Raw genomic sequence first — 19,837 nt, 5'->3', positions numbered from 1 at the left:
GAATTTTAATTTGCATTGTCTGCATAGTCTATAATCAAAGTGTTAAGATCACAAGGTTTATTCATTATGTATGGCATGTGGTGACAAATTTGCATAATAGGCTGCATCTTGCTGAAATATTCCCCCTTTTCCCATGGCCACCTTTGCAATTTTGGCTATAACTTATTGTCTATAAACCTTTTAACTCAATTACACAAGCCTTTAAGTTCTGTAGAACATCTATTAGGGAGAAGTATCCTTATAAAAATAAACACATGGATAAAATGTCATACTGAAAGGTGAGAAATGCTGAAGGAAAGCCTTGAAAACTGGGCTATGTTTCCTGATTTCAGGAGAAAGCTGGTATAAAATCACTGCAGTGTGTGTTATGGCTCTATACCGATGTAAACGCTCACAGATTGAATGGAAAGTTTCCTTTTGGTTTGCTTAGTGGCAATTACTATATAAAGTCTATTCTATGAGAATTTTCAAAACTAAAAAACACGACTAAAAAACAATTAAGAAATTAAGATGCTGTAAATGTAAACCTCCTTCATTGATTGTAGCCTACTAAGGCCAACCTTGGCTTTATGAAAGTGCTTCATAAGATTTTTTTGATAGAAAATTATTATGTTTTAGTAGAGAAAAAATACATGTTTTCATTAACGTTTGTAACAGCTAAAAATATTATTTAAATGAGGAATGGAATACACTGGTTTAGATACACAGACCCTCTCTGGAGCATCATAGAGCTACCATAGCATAAGCTTCATCATTTAGATCTTGAATTACTGAGGTTTTATCTGACATGCATCAGACAATTCCCCTCTCCCTTTTACTGCCCAGGTGAGGATATTCAGACTAGGTGGATTTTTATTATACCGTTTTAGTGCAGCAGTGTAAACAAACATATTCCATGTTTCAGCATGTACAGAAATTCAGGTAGTGCAAGGTTTATCTGTCTTTGATCAAAGAAAATCTCTGTAGAATCTCTTAACAGAAATACAGAGTATATTTAGATGTTGACAGGTAAGCTCTTAGCAAGAGGTTATATGGACAAGTGTTCCAGTCCTCTACCAAAACATTCATACAAATAATTGTATTAATGAATCATTAAATCCCTACTCTGATGTTGAGTTTAAAGCTGTCATAGTGTATTGTATTTGAATTGTATTTCAGTCCATACTAAGAATAAGGTGTGTGGGTGCGTTACATGCGTGATGACTTGTGTTTTCAAGTTACGTAATTATAGGAGCAGAGACAAATTGACATTTATGAATATTTCAACCTCTGTATGAAATTGGATTGAAACTTTGGTTTATATAGTAACTGTTAACGTCCAACATGTGGCAAAATGCTTCTGAACAGTGTTATGTCAATGTGAATGCAACAACTGCAGCCATAAAAATGAGTGAATACTATAACCAAGTTCACATTACTAAAGTTATAAAATTAATGCATAGACAGTCAGATAATACTCAGTAGGTTTAGAGCAGTGCAAAAGATAAATGTAAAGCCAGTTAACCTTTGAGAGAGAGGGAAAGTCCAAGGGAAGGGAAGACTTACTTTGCGACTGAACTCACTAATAAAAGGGCCCATTAAAGTGACTATGAAGCTGTAACACCGGCCACTTGTTTTTTTTCAGCTTTTCACGGAAGTTACTGTTTGTGTTGCACAGTCCTTGAAAATGTCATCTCATTCTGCTTTAAAGCTCCTCTGACAAGGACTGTTTTGCCCACCCTCCGCTTTTTTTCTTCTTTACCTATTTTCCTACTATTTCTCCACATCTATTGAGTATTATTTAAAAATCTGCAAGGAACTATCAAGAGGGGAAGGTTTACAGACAGAGACATGCAGCAAGAGCAAGTAATGTAGTAATGGTTGTCTCTGCCTGGTCGTATTCTCAGAGATAAACAATGTATATGCTCAGTATTCATATTCTTATTCCCATTGTATGCGCTGTAAAGTAGGGAGCAAGGGAATGTGCCATGGTTTTTAAATTACTTCCTTTCTATACGCCGTGTGTGACCGCGTTGGGAACCCCAAACTGATCTTGTGAGCTTTGCAGAATATTCTCAAATTCAAATCTCGCTTGAACTGCACCTGGTTTGGGACTCCAATGTTTCCAAGCATCAGCACATCTTGCTGTTGATTAAGCATCAGCTGAAATAATGCCAGTTGGAAATGTCACCAAAGCTCCTCTTTGTTGAGCTCCTCCTGGCCATCTGGGGAGAGCCTGCCTGCCTGTGTATATGGGTGAGAATGATTGTTCCTAAAAGCCCGAGAAGAAAAGCGGAAAGGTGGCAATATATGAAGAGTTAGGTGCAGTGCCAGTTCACACCATCTGAGAACGTGCCCTCTCTGGGGACTTGCACTTGGAGGTTAATTGAACCAATGAAGCTCTATGTTTACATTTAACACAGATGAATCAAACCTTTGAGTTCAGCTTGGGAAATTTCCCTTTATGCAGTAGCACCTCAGAGCTGGCTCAGTCCCGCTGCTGTGAGCGTTCTAGGAGAATAAGACCTGCTGAAGTCTAAATGGAAGTACACTCAAGCTGCTATTGCCATGAGAATAAAATCCGATAGTCAAAGCAATATATCTTAACCAGCTCTGCTGCTGCGGTGTTCAGCAATGCACCTACAACTGAAGGTGCTATCGTTTATAGCTAGCTTCATTCCGTTTGATATATTGTTTTTCTTGTCATGGCCTCAGCAGCTGTCATGTAGATCAGACTTCAGCTGAAATCTGCGTTTGTGACACTCTTTATGAGTAAGAAAAATGTGGTTTACAACTCAGTATGAGAGATGAAAGAGAAATAAGATAAAGTATTTTAGAAGTTTAGCAAGTTGTCTTGAAATGGCTACAGAACTTGGCCAGCCAGTGAAATAAAATAAAACATACATTAATCAGTTGACATAACAGATTAAAATATTGTAAATACTGTGATGCTACAAATAATCAGCAACACTTTTTTCTGCAAGCCAAAATACAGTTTCACTATCAAGTCAATAACTTAGCTTTGTTTAAAAGGCTGTAGCTAATCCAGTTAGAGAAATGCCTGAGATTACAGTAATTAGAAGATCAACACCGCCAACAGAACTTCTTTCCTAACCTCCTGAGGGATAGTTCGGCATGCAGGCAGAGGAGCAAGGGAATGTTTCACCTTTCTTTTAATTGTTGTGGTTTGGGCAGGACTTAGGCAAACTCAGATCAGACTCACTGGAATTGTTTTTCAATTTGTGCGTTTTTTTCCTCTTTCAACATGGAATACAATTATTAAGGGTTTTTTTAATAGTCTTATCTGGGGCTTTTATATAACAAGAGGACCTATGTTTATTTAACAGGACCTATGCCAGCGGTGAAACTTTTTGATTTCTCAAGCTCTCTTCTTATGGGACATTTTACTTTTAGGTTTTTGGTCTGGTATTGCATGTCTTAAGTTTTCTGTAGCACATGTTGAAACCTATACGCTGCATACATACGATCATGCTTGCGAGTGGATGCACCTTTCTAAAGTACTTCTGCTTTCCTGCCTGAGGTGGCTGGAGTCAGAGACTCAAAATATCTGGTGCTGCTCCTCTTTTTCATTTATCAGTGCACCACCATATGCATGAAGGCAATTTCTTTGCTTATTTGCATGCTAATATGAGAAGAAGTGAGAGCAGAAACCCCTTGTTTTAAGTGCTAATATTTACAGGGTGCCTTAAAAATATTATTGACTGCTCTCAAAGGAAATAGATCAGCTGCAAATAGACAAAATATTCCACTAATTTAGTGGTTCTTTCTCTCCTTGATCCTGTTTCAATTCAGGGACTGTACCAAAATTCACTATGTAATAGGTTTTTGGAATCTTAGTTTGAAATCAGGAAAACATCAGCGATGTGACATTGCCGGCCGTAGAGGAAAAATGAAATGCCATGTAATTGAAATAAGTGCTACAGCTCTTTGTGAGGCAATTTCTGTATTTTTTTCCTGCATGATTAACTTTTCTAAATATCCCACTGTGTACAGGTATGTTCTCATCTGTGCATCTACCAGTAGATGGGCTGCCCTCAACTCTCAGATGATAAGCAGCCGGCAGCAGTTAATGACAGCGCTGGGATTTTTGGCACCTTTTTTACACTGCGCTGACTCTATGCTCACAGGATAATTATCTCTCAGCTCTGCTGTGTGTCCCAGTATACAGGCCATGCATCAGTGCTCCTTTGAGAAATTTCCAAGGAATTTATCTGTGAAACTGGGATTTCTAAGTGTTTGTGGAGAAAGGGGCTCTTGACTCCAAATATGACTAATGCAGGAGTATTAGTGATATTGGTCTCTTGGTTTCTCTTTTCTGAAGTGCTATCTGTGAATTTTGGGCAGGGTGGAGCATTGCGATAGGGGATGATAGGCAATTTCATATATTCTTGGATATCAAAGGAATCTTGGCACATATTTATGTGGAAGGCATCAGTACTTTTGAGGCTGTGCTTCAATATAGGCAAAGGAAAAGGTCATGGAGGTGTTGTACTTGAAATTTCTGTTTTGTCTGAAGTTCTGTACTCCAGCAAGCTATGTTTATGGGCCCCATCGTGAGAGCTGAATTAAAAGATAGAGTAAGCAGTGCCAGAGCCAGGAGGAACATGGATCTTCTTTGCTCCGTATGCAGTCTGTCAAATAAAATTTCTTTTTATTTCTCTTGCATTAAAGAAGACAGACGTAAAATGAATTCTTATTTTTTTTTTTACTTTTCACCTCCATATTGCCTAGTCTTTCATCTTTTCAGTGCCTGGGTCCTTCTTTAAACCTATATCTATATTGCCCATTTTTAAATATACTAATATCATGGTTCCCATTCCACATTCTTGAATTCCATGAACTTATTGAGATTTTCACTGCTGAACTTTAATGGGTGAAGTCTCAGTGTTCAGGGTGCCGCGTATGATGGATTCCCAAACTCAGTTCAGATTTTCCAGCGCACTTACTAGATGGACCTCTTCTCTTCCACCGCCCCTCCCCTCCCCCCCCAACTGTGATTCTAATTATTTCAAGCTTAATTATGTACTTCAAAATTTGGGGAGTACTAGTTGATCTGCAAAACACTAAAACAGGCAGATCATATACATGTTATCTTCAGAAACAAGTAGTTTTAGAAGTCTTTTGAAGAGGCCATGGATGGCTGCAAGGAAGCTGAGTGAAGCGGATTGAAATACTTATGCAAGAATATTTACTTGGTACTGAGCCTAAATGATTGTCAGAAGAGTTTATTCTGTTGAGTGATGAAGATAAAGCTGCTACAGTCCTTCCAACTCATTCAGCTGTAGAGGCTTTAATTACCTAAACCTGGACTGAACCCACTAAATCAGTCTGCTATCATCCTGGTGTGAGTTGTTGCTTCTAAAGTCAGTTGGAATAAGTGTTATGGGAATAGGGATCTTTGAGCAAGGGAATACCAACACTTTTCTTAAAAGATTCTGATAATAAGAAACTAAAGATTGAAAGTTAAGTTGTTTGTTACAATCATTCTTTTCAGATTAATCTGACGTCTTTCAGCACAGAGGAAACAACCTCTATATTCAGTGGCTTTTTGTGTATAAAATAACTCTTGTGTTCTTTATTATATTGAATATTATATATTTGTTATATTCTCACAGAGCCTGAGAAAGCCAAGGGGTATATATTTCATTGATTGACATCTATTGAAATCCATAGTCTTGTCCTTGCCATTGAAAAATAAATTTAGTGAAAATTCTTTACAGTGCATCAGAGCACAAGATGTTCCCTGTATTTTGTTTGCTCTTTTCCAGTTTGTGTTTTCAAGAAGTTCAATACTAATAATTCAGTTCTGATTAATTCTTTTCTTTAGATTTAAAATGGAGGAAATGTAAGTATTTTATTTCTGCAGTAAACTGTTCCTTAAGGAGGTGTGAGGGTATCACAGAATGAGCCAAAATTCTGATAAATCTGGCTGTAATCATCTCCCAAAGAACTGTTAAGGTTTTCAAAAGAGCATTTAGACATTACAGGCTAATAATTTCTTGCAAGTATTTTCCTCAGGTATTATTGTATAGAATTTCAATAGAATTTTTCCTTATTCTTGAACTGTTATTATTTTCTTCATGTTCTTTTAGAGTAATGTTACCAAGTGTCTATTTCATTCATAGACCAGATAGTTACAATTGTTATGCAGGCAAGAAAGGACGTATACTGTCTTGAACTTACTGTTTCTCAGATGCTAAAATAGGCAAAAATCATAAAGCGACAGACTTGCTGTGAGTTTTAGATGACTTCTTTCCTGGAATAATAAAAAAAAATAGAAATTTTCATTCAGAGGAAAATTAATTCCATCCCTTAGTATTCTTAGCAAATGACTCATGTAAGAGTTTTCAGTCATTTGCAAATCTTTCTTCTGATAAGCTGGGGGGTTGAATTTAAGAGGAATTGCTAGCACCCACGTCATGTCAGTTGGACACAGCTGAAACTAGTTTCCAAATTTACTACTTTGCCTCTTGTTTCTGTTTAGGACAGAATATGTGGAAATATTGATGTCTTATGGATACATGGAAATGTTGTATAGTTAGTGGGGGAGTCTTCTGTTTTGTGTGACATCAGTAGTAGCTGTTTCTGTTTAGCGTGATGAGAACAGGGAAAATCCACTAGATTAGACTCATGAAACACAGAAAATAGAGGTGACCTTTACAGGTAAAATGTCTGAGATGACTTCTTTTTTCATGTTAGTGGTTGTAATTAGTTTTAGGTCAGGACAGGGAAAACAACTCTCTCCAAACCTTCTGCTCCAAGTTTAAATCTTTTTGTGATTCAAAATTTTAAAAAGAAAAGATTTCTAGTAAAGATAACACATTTTGGGTCTTGTTCTGCAGTAGAAAGTGTTTGCTAATATAGTTATGCCAGGATATCTGTATCGATAACAATCCTTATTTTAAGCACAGCATGTATTGGCAAAGGAATGCTTTTATCAGTTCACGAATAAAAGTCACCTAGCAGAAATGGCTCGTCTTTGCCAGCTGAAATACTCCTATTCTCAGTTTTTTGTCTTACACCGTTGTCAAGGAGGGGCTGAAACCATGCATCTCTGACTGATGTGGGCTGGACCCGTATTTTCAGGGTGCCAGAGAAAGTGAGACATGGCTAATTTAGACATCTCTAAAGTTTCTGCTTTAAAAAAAAAAAAAAAAAAACAATCACAATTTTAGAGAAACACTGATAGCACCAACAGAAAAAAGTGTCAGTGAGAAGAGATTTTATGTCCTGCAAACGAACAACAAAAAAGATTGATAGATAAGTATATGGGTTAATGTCACATTTTCTAATCTAGACGATTGTCAGTAAAAAATGTGAATTCTTCTCCTACCACTGTGGATTCTTTTAATGACTTGTTTTATGGCCTTTATCCAGGCCATTTGTCTCTTTACAGCTTCCCAGACGGCTGTGCCCATCTCTTATAATATGTTTGCACATGGTTTTAGAAATCAAAAGCCTTTAGGGAAATAGAGCCTACTGTCAAACCAGGACTAATTTCCAGTCTAAGTAATCTAAAATGTCTGAAGTGTTTTCTTAGATAAAAAACTTGTGCAGGAGGCTAAAACCAGGGGATGTAACATAGCCTGGGTACCACTGAATATGGCCACCAGTGGCCTTCAGTTCAGAACCTGCAGAAGGAGTTAGAGTTAATTATGTGCATCAACATTAAATTAGCAAAATTAAGCACTTCTTAGCTTGGCAATGTCACTAATAGATCGTTGGTTGAACATTCATGTGCAGAAAGATACAATCCTGAGTGCTTATGCTTAAACACTATTTTCCACTCTTCTGTGTCTAAGCTTTTCAGTGCAAAACATATTTACTCCAGACCTGGGGCGTTTTTCTGTGTCTAAACGTATAATTGTTTAAGGAGAGGTAGGGTAAAAGAATAAGTGAAGAAGCTTTCGAACCCCTTTGTCACAGATCAGTCTTTGGGTACGTCAACAGCAGTTACACAAGGATACAGCTGCTAAATTGATACAGCTCCTTTGCTCCTTGCCCACCAAGAAAGCTAATGTTGCTGCAGCACACATGGCGCTCCAGCGTTTTTCTGCTGGGCAAAAAGCACTTCATTATTGCTGGTGACTGAGAAACTGTCAATGCCAAGTTCTTGTTCTTTCAAAATGGGCTGGCTAGTATTCCTTCAGGTCAAGGTTGTCCTGGGATACGGGTGCCTTAAAGCATCCTAGAGCTGCTAAGCAGAAATGAGGAAAGATGGAAGGAAGGAAAAATGAAGGAAGATGTTCAAGTAGAGAAAAGACACAAGTGGTGCAAGATACAAATATTAGAAACATGCCTTTTTATGGAAGCCTGTGTGGGTTAATTTTCTTCTCACCATTATTGGTTTATATGACATGCATCTATGAGTTTATCCTGTGGGGATTTAGAACAAATCAAAATGAAATACAGAGTGCAAATCAGCTGACACTAGATGTTTACTTTGCCAGGAGGCTGAAAAAAGTGCTTGACAAAAAATTTTCATTTTGGTAGTATTATCCATAGCATTAATTACAATTGATTGGATTTTTTGGTTGTTTTTCTTTTTCCATAAATAGATTTAGTGGAAATGAGGTGCAGATTTGGTTTCTTTTTTGTGAATGTGACAGATGGTCCTAACTGAATTTTATATGTTTCATATTTTTGTTACTGCTCTGTATTTAATAGGCTGCTTTAAATTTTATTAATTTTGTTACCTTTTTTACGCACAGAAGTGTGGGAGTTGAAAATGTGTTGATGTGATGTAATTATGAACTTGATACTCGATTTTTTTTTTCTACATTTGTTCAGAAGACAGTATACATTTGGTGACTTTCAGAAACAGTTGCAAGAGCTTTAAAAATGGAAAAATCATTAATCATTGATATCATCAAAAGAATGGCTAATAAGTTAAGTAGCTGCCAAGAGCATTTATTTAACTGGCTTGCATTGATTTCAGCCGGAGGTACATCAGGCCCACGAAGAACAACATTAAACCACATCAGCTTACTTTTCAGTTGTTTATTCTAGAATTGTATGTTTTAATACAGCATTATGAGTCCATTTAAAATAGAACCATATTGTGTATAAATAGTTGATATTTTAAAGTATTGTTTATAGAGGGATAGTTACTTTTTAACTAAGAATTTGTTAAATGAGGGTCATCTTGCTTTCCATTTGCAGTATGTTCATGCAATAGTTACATACTTATACGTTCATGGAAAATTAGTGAAGTTCAGAAGAATATTCATCAAACACTCCTGTCTGTCAGAAGCTTTCCTCATCTCAGTAAACCACTTGCACAAGGTCACTAACATGCTTTGTTAGCATAATCTTATTTTATTCTGGTAATTTTTGTGAGCCGTTTGATGCATTTTGGGCTGTGTTGATGGAATATGAGTAATGTGATAACCTTCAGTTTCCTAAATGGGTAAGTGCAGCTCTTTGAGTTAGGTTTCTAACATGAATATTAGCAATTACAATTTGAAAGTCTGCTGTGAATACTTACTTAAAATACGCTGTTTCAGCAAACATGCTTGATAATCTGAATTCAGGGAAATATTTACAGAAATAGAATCTGAAAGTGTGAATCTGATCAAAAAGATTGAATATGAAATGAATGTTTATAGATACATTGGCAATATTTGCATAGCTTTTATAATTGCTCATGGGTATATCAGAGCATCTTCAATTTCTTATGTAAAAGAGGAATGAAGTAGGGGGTAAGTAGCTAAATATAGAAACAAACTCTTCTCTGCTTTCAGATAATTGGAATTAGGTTCTCCTCGATACAACTAATAGCTAAAGTTGTATCCAAGAGTCCAAAGTGCAAATCCTCATTTTTATAAGTCAGAGACTTGTAATAGTGAAACCTATGATAAATAGTGCTGGTTCTGCAGCACAGCACGAGGCAGGCTGCTGGGTGGGTGCAGACCTGGCTCCCTGCAGCAGCCTGCCCACCCAGGCATTGCACCGCACCCTGCTCTGAACCGGAACGTTTGAGAAAACCCTTAGCATGCCATCAGCACCTTACAGGAAGTTGTTGCTCATGTAGGATCTTCCCACTCAATATAGCATTGCTCTTCTGTAGTGCACACTCTTATTTTTACATTTGTCCAGATCCAGAAAACTGAATCCATCTTGAAAACTGTCATTGGTTGGTATACACAAGAATCTAACATGCCGTTTTTCCTCACACTGTGGTACTTAAAATACTTCCATTGTTTGCCTTACTCAAAGATAAAAATGGACTTGCGTGTCTTGTCACATTCTATCACGATGTTGGCAAGAATGTGAATTTAATACTAAGTGCTCGTATAAAAATTTTGTTAAAAAAAATTTCTTTACAACACTCAGCTTTAATTGCTTTACGGTCCTGACATTGAAGGCAATGAAAAGTTTGCAGTTAAGTCTTCTTGCCATTCTTTGAATACATAAAACTTTTTCTTAACCTTCTAGTTATTGTTACAAGCTGATGGCTTCAGCTCTCTGATGCCATTTTCTTCCTGACATTTGAGTGAGTCATACAGTCCCTTTTATTCATTGTTTCATTATTTTTCCTGTACTGCTAATAGATCTTTTGATCTGTCTGGCTCACATATTCTTAAGCTTTGAATTCAGTTGCAAAGTTGGGCAGTGCTGTGTTAAACAATTTGTTTTATTTACTGCATCAAATGTGTATTTGACTAAAACCTGTGCAGCTGAGTTCCAGCAAGGACACTAGTTTCTTCATACCATGCAACGTGTCTTCCGTACAGTCAGGACTTTCCATCAAGGACAAATTCAGCTTTTCAGCAGAAATCTTCTCATCCCTAAATCACCAGGATTTGGTATGTGGTGACTAACAATCAGTATTTGTTTGATGTACTGTTTCTTCTGAAGTTACTGGTTCTTACTCACAGTCATATTTGTTTGCCTGGTTGTGATCATTGCTGGTAACTGGATTCTGAAACTCAGTTTCTGCCTTAATATCAGAATGCCTCACGCAGTTTATTACTTTAGAAGAAGAGTAATAGAATTATGATTCTATTACTTTAGAATAAGAGTTTAGAAAAAAAGGTAATTTGGATAAAGGTTAAATGTAGGTGCATAACTTTCAGGAAATGCCAAATTAATTTTAACGAAATTATCAAAACTTTTTTTTTTTTTGGCAAACCTGTATGAGATGTAATGTACTTTGTTTCGTAAGGACCGCAAAGTCAGCAACATTTTGGATAGTTTTCTCTGGAACCAAATTTGGATGATAGTTTTGTTAAGGGTATGCCATTTAGATAAGAGTAACTTGACATTTTATTCACATTATTTATATGTCCACACAATCTGTAATGACAAAGTTTTGCCCTCTGACTGATTTTAAATTTCAGAATGTTTGATGCTTTTACAGTCTATAATTGAGTTAAAATAACACATATAAACAACTTTCATTTGTCTGGCTAACACCACAGGTAATGCACGTAACCCTGCCTGCTGCTAGCTAATAAGCCCCAAGGAAGTGCGTACAAAAAGTATGCTGCCTCTGTCTTTTAAACTTCCTCATCCAGATGATTTATTTATTTGTTCCATGTATACATTAAAATTACGTAGCTTTGCTTTTCCCTTATAATTTCTGTAAAATTTATCCATCTCTGTCATTCATACATCATTCAATGAATTTCATACAATTGTTTTTCATCATTTTCTAATAATCTTGGGTTTCTTTTTAGGCTTAAAATGTTGTTCAAAACCAGAGGGGTCTGCCAAACAGGAGCATTGTTTCGAAATTCGGCAGCGTGCTTGCTTGCACAGCAGTCCTACCAAAACCCATGGTCTCCTCAATATTTATGTTAGATTTAATGAGGTATCTGCTGGTGCAAATGCTTTGCCACTGCGGAGGCAGCCGTGGTGCCCCCCAGGCAGCCCTCCCCTCCTCTCTCTCCTCTCCCTACCTGGTGCAGGACATGGCTCTGCCTTGGCCAGGCAGGGAAGGACGGGTGCAAGGACACGCACGAGTACTCCTGACGCCTGTGGCTGCTTGCAGAACTAGTAGCTTATTTGACAACTTCTGGTTCATATTAGTTAGATTAAATATTAGTTGACAAAACATTTTAGGAAGACCGTAATTTCTGGATCAGGTCTACCTTTTAAAAATTATGTCTGCTGTATAGTTTGGGAAAAATAAAAATACTTTTTTTTTGACAGAGAATGGCTCTTGTATCCTTGGTTTTCATGCAAGACCTCCCACTTCAACTGCTGAAGTTACTCATATTAAATACTGTGCTGTGCAATTAATAGACAAGATTGTGGCCTATTTAATAACATGCAAATGAAATGAGCTGCAGGAGCTCCTTTGTTAGTGTGCTCTAATACTGAAGGAAATAAGCATTGGGGAAAAAAAATCCGAAAGAGTCTGTACAGGGCTTTTTCCTTTCCTTGTGAGGTAGGTTGCTGTGGTCCACACCTGATGCTGCAGCTGTCAGTATGGGTGTATCAGGAGTGCTCCCAGTGGTTTCGAGTATGTTCACATTGTGCTGTCCTTTGTTCAAGGCTTGAGACAAACTCAGATCTCTGTGTGTGTTGTGGGGGGTTTTAACAGCAACATATAAAGAATGCCCACAAGTTGAGCTATTGTGCTGTTGTGGGTTTACTAGGAACTGACTTAGAACAATGGCATTTGAATAACAAGATAAAGCCTTGGAAGTCCCATTTTTCTGCTTTGCAGATGCGTATGTACTGCTACCGAAACGTGTGGAGAAGCCAGTTGGAGTAATCCTGTGAATCAGGATGGTAATGGTTCTGCGTCCTTCCGCAAGTCTGAGAAATAACTTTCATTTCAATAGTCAGTTGGGCTCTTCTTTTTTTTCCCTTTTCAAACCTAAACACACATCAAATCTGTTTAACCTTGAACCCTAGATCAAGATACTGGTTTTGTGGAGGACAGTGGAAAATATTGTGAAATATTTCATAATACCAGCTGAACTGATAAGCTGCTGTTATTTTAAAAATATAATGTGAAAAATATAATGAGAAAAGTTTGGATCTGGGCCAAAAAATTAAAACCTTTGTGGTGGATTGAACTGTTTTGCAACTAAACACTGCTTTTCTTTGAAACAAACCATTCCCTCATACAACTAAATACTGCCATATGTTTAAACTCTTGCAGGCCTCCTAAGGCTGACCCAGAAGAAATGTCAACAAATGTTTGTGAGTCCTTGTGGCCTTGTAACATTTTCTTTAAAAAGTGAAGAATGGAACAGCAGGAGCTGTAACACTCCCACGGAACAGACATATGAAGGCATATGGCTAACATGGGAGCCTGCTGGCTCTTCAAAGCTTGCTGGCTTCATTCTTAAGGCTCCCTTTTTAATTTTTTTTCCTTCAGACAGCTAAACTTGTCTTTCTATTTCACAAGTTGCTCTGTTCTACTCAGAGCTAAGTTTAGCAAGCCTGGAGTACTGTACAGCCCCGACCTGCCACAGGAGAGTGGGTGTGTCTGTTCCTAGAGGTGGCAGATTGGTAGACGTAGGTATGGTGCAAGGTGGTGTCCCTCGAGACTGCTCCTGAGTTTGGCATATCCCTGAAGTACCTTTAGACAGTCATTTCCCCTGTATGTACTAGAGCTTAAATAGCAATCTCTCCCTACCTACATAGTTTCGGTGAAAGTATACTCTTTCGAGCATACACCTAATACTGTCTCTGATTTTGGAAATTAAAATAAATCACATTTGCTGCAAGGCACTGAAAACTCACACTTAAGTTTCATTGTACGTGTGTGTGTACCACATTTAACGATGAGGTTTGAGTTTGCTGTCATGGGGGAATATCTTCAAATGCACAGAATCACAAGTTTTTTCAAAGTCAATGTGATTTAATCATGGAAGACTTCCAATAGAATTTGTATTCCTAAATCTCTTTGATGCTTTGCATTATTTTTTTCTTCCCCATAAGTATTCTTTCCTGCAATTATTATTTTTAATTAATTGAAATGTTACTGTGCTGGAATGAGGTAACTCAGGGCACAAAGAAATCTCTGGGGGAAAAGTACAGCTCAACAACTCTACTTCCAACTGTCTGTGTTTCATAGTTCTGATAATATGCCATTTTACTTCCTGTTTCTAAAGGACTGATTAACATCTGTGTAGCATTAAGAACAGCTTTGCAGCTCTGCGTGTTTGCGGAGGCTGTAAAGGCCATGCCTGTGCCATGCAAGCTTGGGTAAATGAGTGGATTATTGTATATCAGGAGGAGAGCAGTGTGTGAGTACACCTTGACGCAGTTACCCAGTGTGTAGTGGGGGATCCTTACAGCGCATTTTGAAAGGGTGTTTTGCCCTGATGCTGTGCCGGTCTGTCGGCTTCCCTGCTGTCATCTAAATTGATGTGTTTGATGCAGCACAGTATTTTGCCCTGAAACTTGCAACTTTTGGTCATTTTGGGGTTTGGTCATTATTGTACCATACTCATGGATGTGGAGTGGTTTAAACCATGAAATCTTGACCTTTTGAGTTGCAGCATTGTGTCTTTCTCAATACCACAAGACAGTTCTTTACAAAGTATTTTGGAAGGTAATTTATGTAACCACTCATAAAATTATACAGTCTTGATGTGGAGGATTGTTGAGGTTTATTTTGCAGATGTGGTTGGGGAAGTTCCTGTGCCTTGAAAAATAAAAGCATAAAACCAGCACATGAATAAAATACAAAATATAAAAGGAAAAATCCAACATTTACTGGAGTTTCTGTGGTGTATCATCCTCCCTCTTTCTCTCTGCACTAGTTACAATAATAAGTAAACAATAATGTGAAAACAGTGAGAACATTTTGCACGAGATTGACAGAATGAATAATTAGGTTTCTCTTTATTAAGGGAGTAGGGAAGCTTATTATTGTCATTTGAAACTTCTCAAATGAATTTTCTGAAGTGTTCCACCGTTAGTTAGCACGTAGAATGCTGTCTGTTGAGAAGGACTACGTTATAATTACAATTGCTGTGAATACTGCCTGGAGAATCAGCAAGGTGTTGAAGCAAAGTTGTCCACACTCTTACGTAAACTTATTAGGTGACTTGTTTCCATATAACTCACTTAGACTGATACTTTCTGAAAACAAAATAACAGGTTTGTTTAGATATGTTGAGCTGTCAAATACTCATGAGTTTTATGAACCTGAAGATAATAGCAGAGAGGTGTGTATCTATTTATGTTATCCAAATGGAAAACTGAGTGACTTAAACATTAAGTATGTACAGAGCCTTATTTTGGCTCAGTTCCATAGGATACATACGGAAAAAGGTTTACTCCCTTAAGTAATAACTACATGGGTATATGATTGTAGTTCTAGAGCATCTTAACATTCATTGTGAGAGTAAATTATCTTACCCTCACAGTATCATTTTCAGGTACGGGCATTAATTATTACCTCCAGTTTAGTGATGGAGCTGAGGAGCAGAGGGCACGTCAACAAAGCCTATTGTCGGCAGATGGAATCTCAGCCCACCGGAGCTATGCAAACATGTTTATCACGCTGCCAAATCCGAATTAGCAGGTCTGATCACAAGCTCATATGCCTCGCTTCACAGTAGGACTTGGTGGGTTGGGCACACTCTGCTGTGCTAACCACATTTATTCAGCTTCAACTCAGCTTGGAACTTGGGCAGAAAAGCTCACATCTGCCAGCAATATACTGTGAAGATACTCCCAGCAAATCTGCCCAAGGGCCACCCAAGAGACAAATTATGGACTGGAATATTCGTCAATCCCTGCCCAATTCACTGAAAAGGAAAAAAGTCACTGCTGTGTGAAAATTATTCCGCTTACATGTTTTTAGATAAGCTTTCGGCAAATAGACCTTGCCATGCTTTTGCTGGAGAGTCACATTGCTGCACAGTTGGCAAAGTGGCTTCTTCCGTTATTATAAAGTAATCTTTGATTTTTGTTAGCCGTTAGGTTATTTCCATATGCAGTCTTGGTTTCTGTCTAGCTATGTTAACATTGGCTGCTCCTCACTGCGTCCCAAAAGAAAGCAACTGAAACTTAAAGAGTAGCTGCATTTCTGAAATCGTTTAAAATATTGGAGATGGGTTCTTACCTTTCAACTAACTAGGGCTGGTTGGTTCGTTGGGTTTTTTTTACTTTTTTATCATCTTGGTTTCATAAATGTAACTTCTTGGTTGGTTGAATCTGTGTTTACTAGGTGATTGCTAATGGTACTCTGGAGCTCATTTCTTGTTGTTTAAAGCAAATGCCTTTACAGCACATAAGACTATCTCCATCAGGCAAAATTTCCATCAACATCAGTAGAAATTCTTTCCTAATTATACAGTTCCTCCTGAGTATGCAGAGCACTTGCTCTGTTATTATTTGGTTACGCATATTTCTATTTCACAATCATTGTTTTGAAGAAACTTCATAATGCACTTGCTCGTAGCTTATAATAATTACACTACAAAAATTTGAAGTCTCGGTGGTATTTGGAAGGCATAATGAACAGCACAGAATTGTTAAATATTAATATTGTCAAATATCCTGGTTAATTCTGGCTGTGAACTTCAGTGTTACAAGCACTTTATTACACGATGCAGCTGAAATACAGATCTGTGTTTATGTTTCAACTCTCAAGAACAGATAGGCAGGCAGGTTACAAAATAACAAAATAACTTCATTAAAATATAGAAGTATATTGTAATTTCTAGCGTGGAATGTCCTGAAATGATAGGTGGTAGAAAATTGTATCATCTTTGCTATAAACATTGCTGGAATTCTGGAAAGCTGTATTAGTTGTGAGTAGAAAGTGCACACCATCATAAAATGCTGTTAGTGCTTGCACATCTTCCAAGTTCTATACTTACTCATTGATATTTTGCTGTATCATTAATTACCATTTCTTTAAAAATGTGTATACTCTTGAGGATGGTATCAAAACACCAGTTGGTCAGTTTTGTTCAGTCCTGAAAACTGAAATGTATCATTTAAAGAGGCTTGGGTTTGGAATCAGTAATGTTTAACTAGTCTGTCTTCATTTTTTAAGCTATGTCAACACTTACGACTGTTTCATGGACAAATTAATATGTTTGACATTGCCTTATCCTTGATTGAGAAGCCAGCTGTGTAACGTCCTTAGAGAAAAAACAAAAGGAAGTGAGGAAAAGATGACCAGGACAGACAGAGACTGAATGCATTTTGGTTGACCTAAAATGAGTTTGCTATCCATTTTCCCTTCTACCCTCCGTTGATCTAGCCAAGCAGTGACCTGTGGGAGTTTGGAAGGAGGATGGAGGGGAATAGGGGAAGAAGTGTATTAGATCCAGAAATAAGACCAAATTAAACTTTTTTAAAAAGCTTTACGAATGCTTGAAGAGTCATTGCTGGGTTTGCAATAGCCTTCCCAGAATGGATCATGTATCTTCCTGGGATGACAGAGATATTCAGTGAGTTGAATGAGGCACACAGAAATTCAGAAACCTCGGATCTCTGAGGTGACTTTGAACTCCTCTTTTCTTTATTTATTAATAAAAGGGAGAGGTGGGAAAAAATGTCCCTAAGACCAAAGAACTCTGTCTCTTGAGTCTCTTGGACGAATTCTGTGCTAGTCTCCTTTATGGTATCTCTGATGTCCCAGAATTGTTCTTTCTTGGGTGTCTCCAGTGGACTTGGAACCAGCAGGATGATTTTGTAGAACATTTATATAAAGATTTTTTGAAAGGTTAGTTGAATGTTTTTTCTGTGCTGACTGTCCCCTACAGCTTCACTAATGGGGGCATTCAGCATATACTTCAGTGGCTCTCAATTTTTAGGTTTTCTTTTCAGGTCAGTAGAAGAGATTGATAAAAGAGAGCAGAAGAAAGCCAGAGGAAAGAAATAGAGAACAGCCTACTGAAATAGGCAGCAGAGAAAGGCAAGATAAATAGAATGCCAAATGCTGCTGAAGACAGTCTTTGCTATAGCTTTGCTCTAGAGGAAGGATCTGGCCATTTGCGTTTAGTGGAAGAAAAGCACCAAAGACTATGAATATGAAAATGGCAAGAAAAGGAAAGGAAACAAACAAGGAAAAAAAAAACCTGCAGGGAAAATTTGCCATAAAAATATTTCAATGATAAGAAGATCCCAGTCTAGTAGTCTCTGACATCTGCTGCCGGTGGAAGCCAAGTTCTAGCATGACTTTGAAGGGTTTAGAGCAATGCTGTATGCCTCGTGCAATGGTAATAACTGATTTTGTATTCTTTGTATGTATAATATATTTATCCAAGAGAGAATATATATAAGTGTTTTACTGGTAGAGGTTCACGAACATACATTTCAGTTAATCTGTTAGACAGCAAATATAAAAAGTCGAGCTTTTAAAGGACGAATGAAGGCTTTTTCCAAATGCAGGCAATTCAAATTATATACAGTGTGGTACGAAGAAATATTTGTTTATGCATTAAAATGTTGTATAAGATATTTTACTAAGATTTATTTATGTGCATATATAGCTATATAGGCATGTATTTATAAGATATACCTACTTGCTGTGGATCCTCTTCGTCCAAATTTAGTTTTTAGAAGAAACTCAGAGAAGTTGGAAGCATTGAAATGGAGGACTTGATTTATGATATTTAAAATGACAGAACATACCTGCCTTCAGGCCTCTCAATCTACTCATATTCTAAGTACCTGGATAGGAAGGGACTGGAGCAGCATGAAGCTAATTAATACAGACTTTATCCTCTAGGGCTATCATCTACCTTCAGGCACTTGTGACCCAAAAGCAAAAAAAAAAAAAAGTCATATTGTATTGGGTGGTCACAGGGCCTGGATGCATATGTGAGCTGTAAAGAGTTTTTTGAGGGGGGTTAATTTTTTCCTTGTGAACCCCCATGAACCGTTTCTTTTAATGCTGTTTATTTTGGCCTTGGCCAGATGAGATTTGGGCTTTTGTCAGCAGCATCTTACTATTCTGGAAAGCGTTAAGATGTATTTTTGTCTCTTGCGAGAGCACAGAACTATTCTGCTTTTTAGTTTGCTATTTTCTGCCATTGTTTGTGGCCGTCACATCTAACAGCTGAGTATTCAGGATGATCAACTTCTTTTCAGTGCACAATATTTGGAAGCAGAGTCTTACCGATTCCCTGTTTGTGGCAGCATGGTGAAGGGATGGAAACACCAAGGGAAAGTATTTTGGTGGAGAGTATAATAAAAAATCAAAATAATTCATAAGAAAAAGAAACAGGCTGTTAACCTGCTTTGAACAGAAACTTGTTTGTGTGAAACCTTCTCTGCGACTCTTGGGTTTTGTCCTTTTCTTTTGTGCCCTGCCTGTCTCGCATGTTCTGCCTTCCACAAGCATCCCGCTGGGTGATAAAGTCCTTCTTTCCTTCTGGGGGAAGGTACAGGGTGGTACAACGGGTTCCAAGTCTGGTTTTACGCCTCATTTCATGATAGGCTTCTTTGGCAAATCATAGGTTGTAAACTTAGCCCTTCCAGGACTGAACTCTGTGCTGTAGAATACAGATATTAACACTTTCCTACATGAGAACCAGCACATAATAAAAACAGACTAAGGCGTTCAAGTATTGTGGTGGTGGTGGAAGCCAATAAGGGAGGAAATGCATGCTCCTCTTACTGCTGCTCAACACCAGGTACACCTTAGGTCTGCTGCAGGTGCTCTGGGTGCTCAGGAGCACACATGGAGCAATGCAAGCATCCCCCAGGTCCTGATATGTGGTAAGTCATCAAAATCACTGGCTCTAACCTGCCAAGGGACCAGGTAATTGCATATGTATGTGTTTATAAGGCAGATTATACAAGATTGCCTTTTTTTCTGATGTAATTCTTGCCCTTTGTTTTGTTTTATTAGTTTTCACGTGATGGTCTTTCAGCATAAGGTGGTGAGCCCTTAAGGCATTCC

The sequence above is a fragment of the Buceros rhinoceros genome, unplaced genomic scaffold (genome assembly GCF_000710305.1).
Source record: "Buceros rhinoceros silvestris isolate BGI_N320 unplaced genomic scaffold, ASM71030v1 scaffold18620, whole genome shotgun sequence".
NCBI lineage: Eukaryota > Metazoa > Chordata > Aves > Bucerotiformes > Bucerotidae > Buceros > Buceros rhinoceros.
This window is presented reverse-complemented; position numbering follows the sequence as displayed.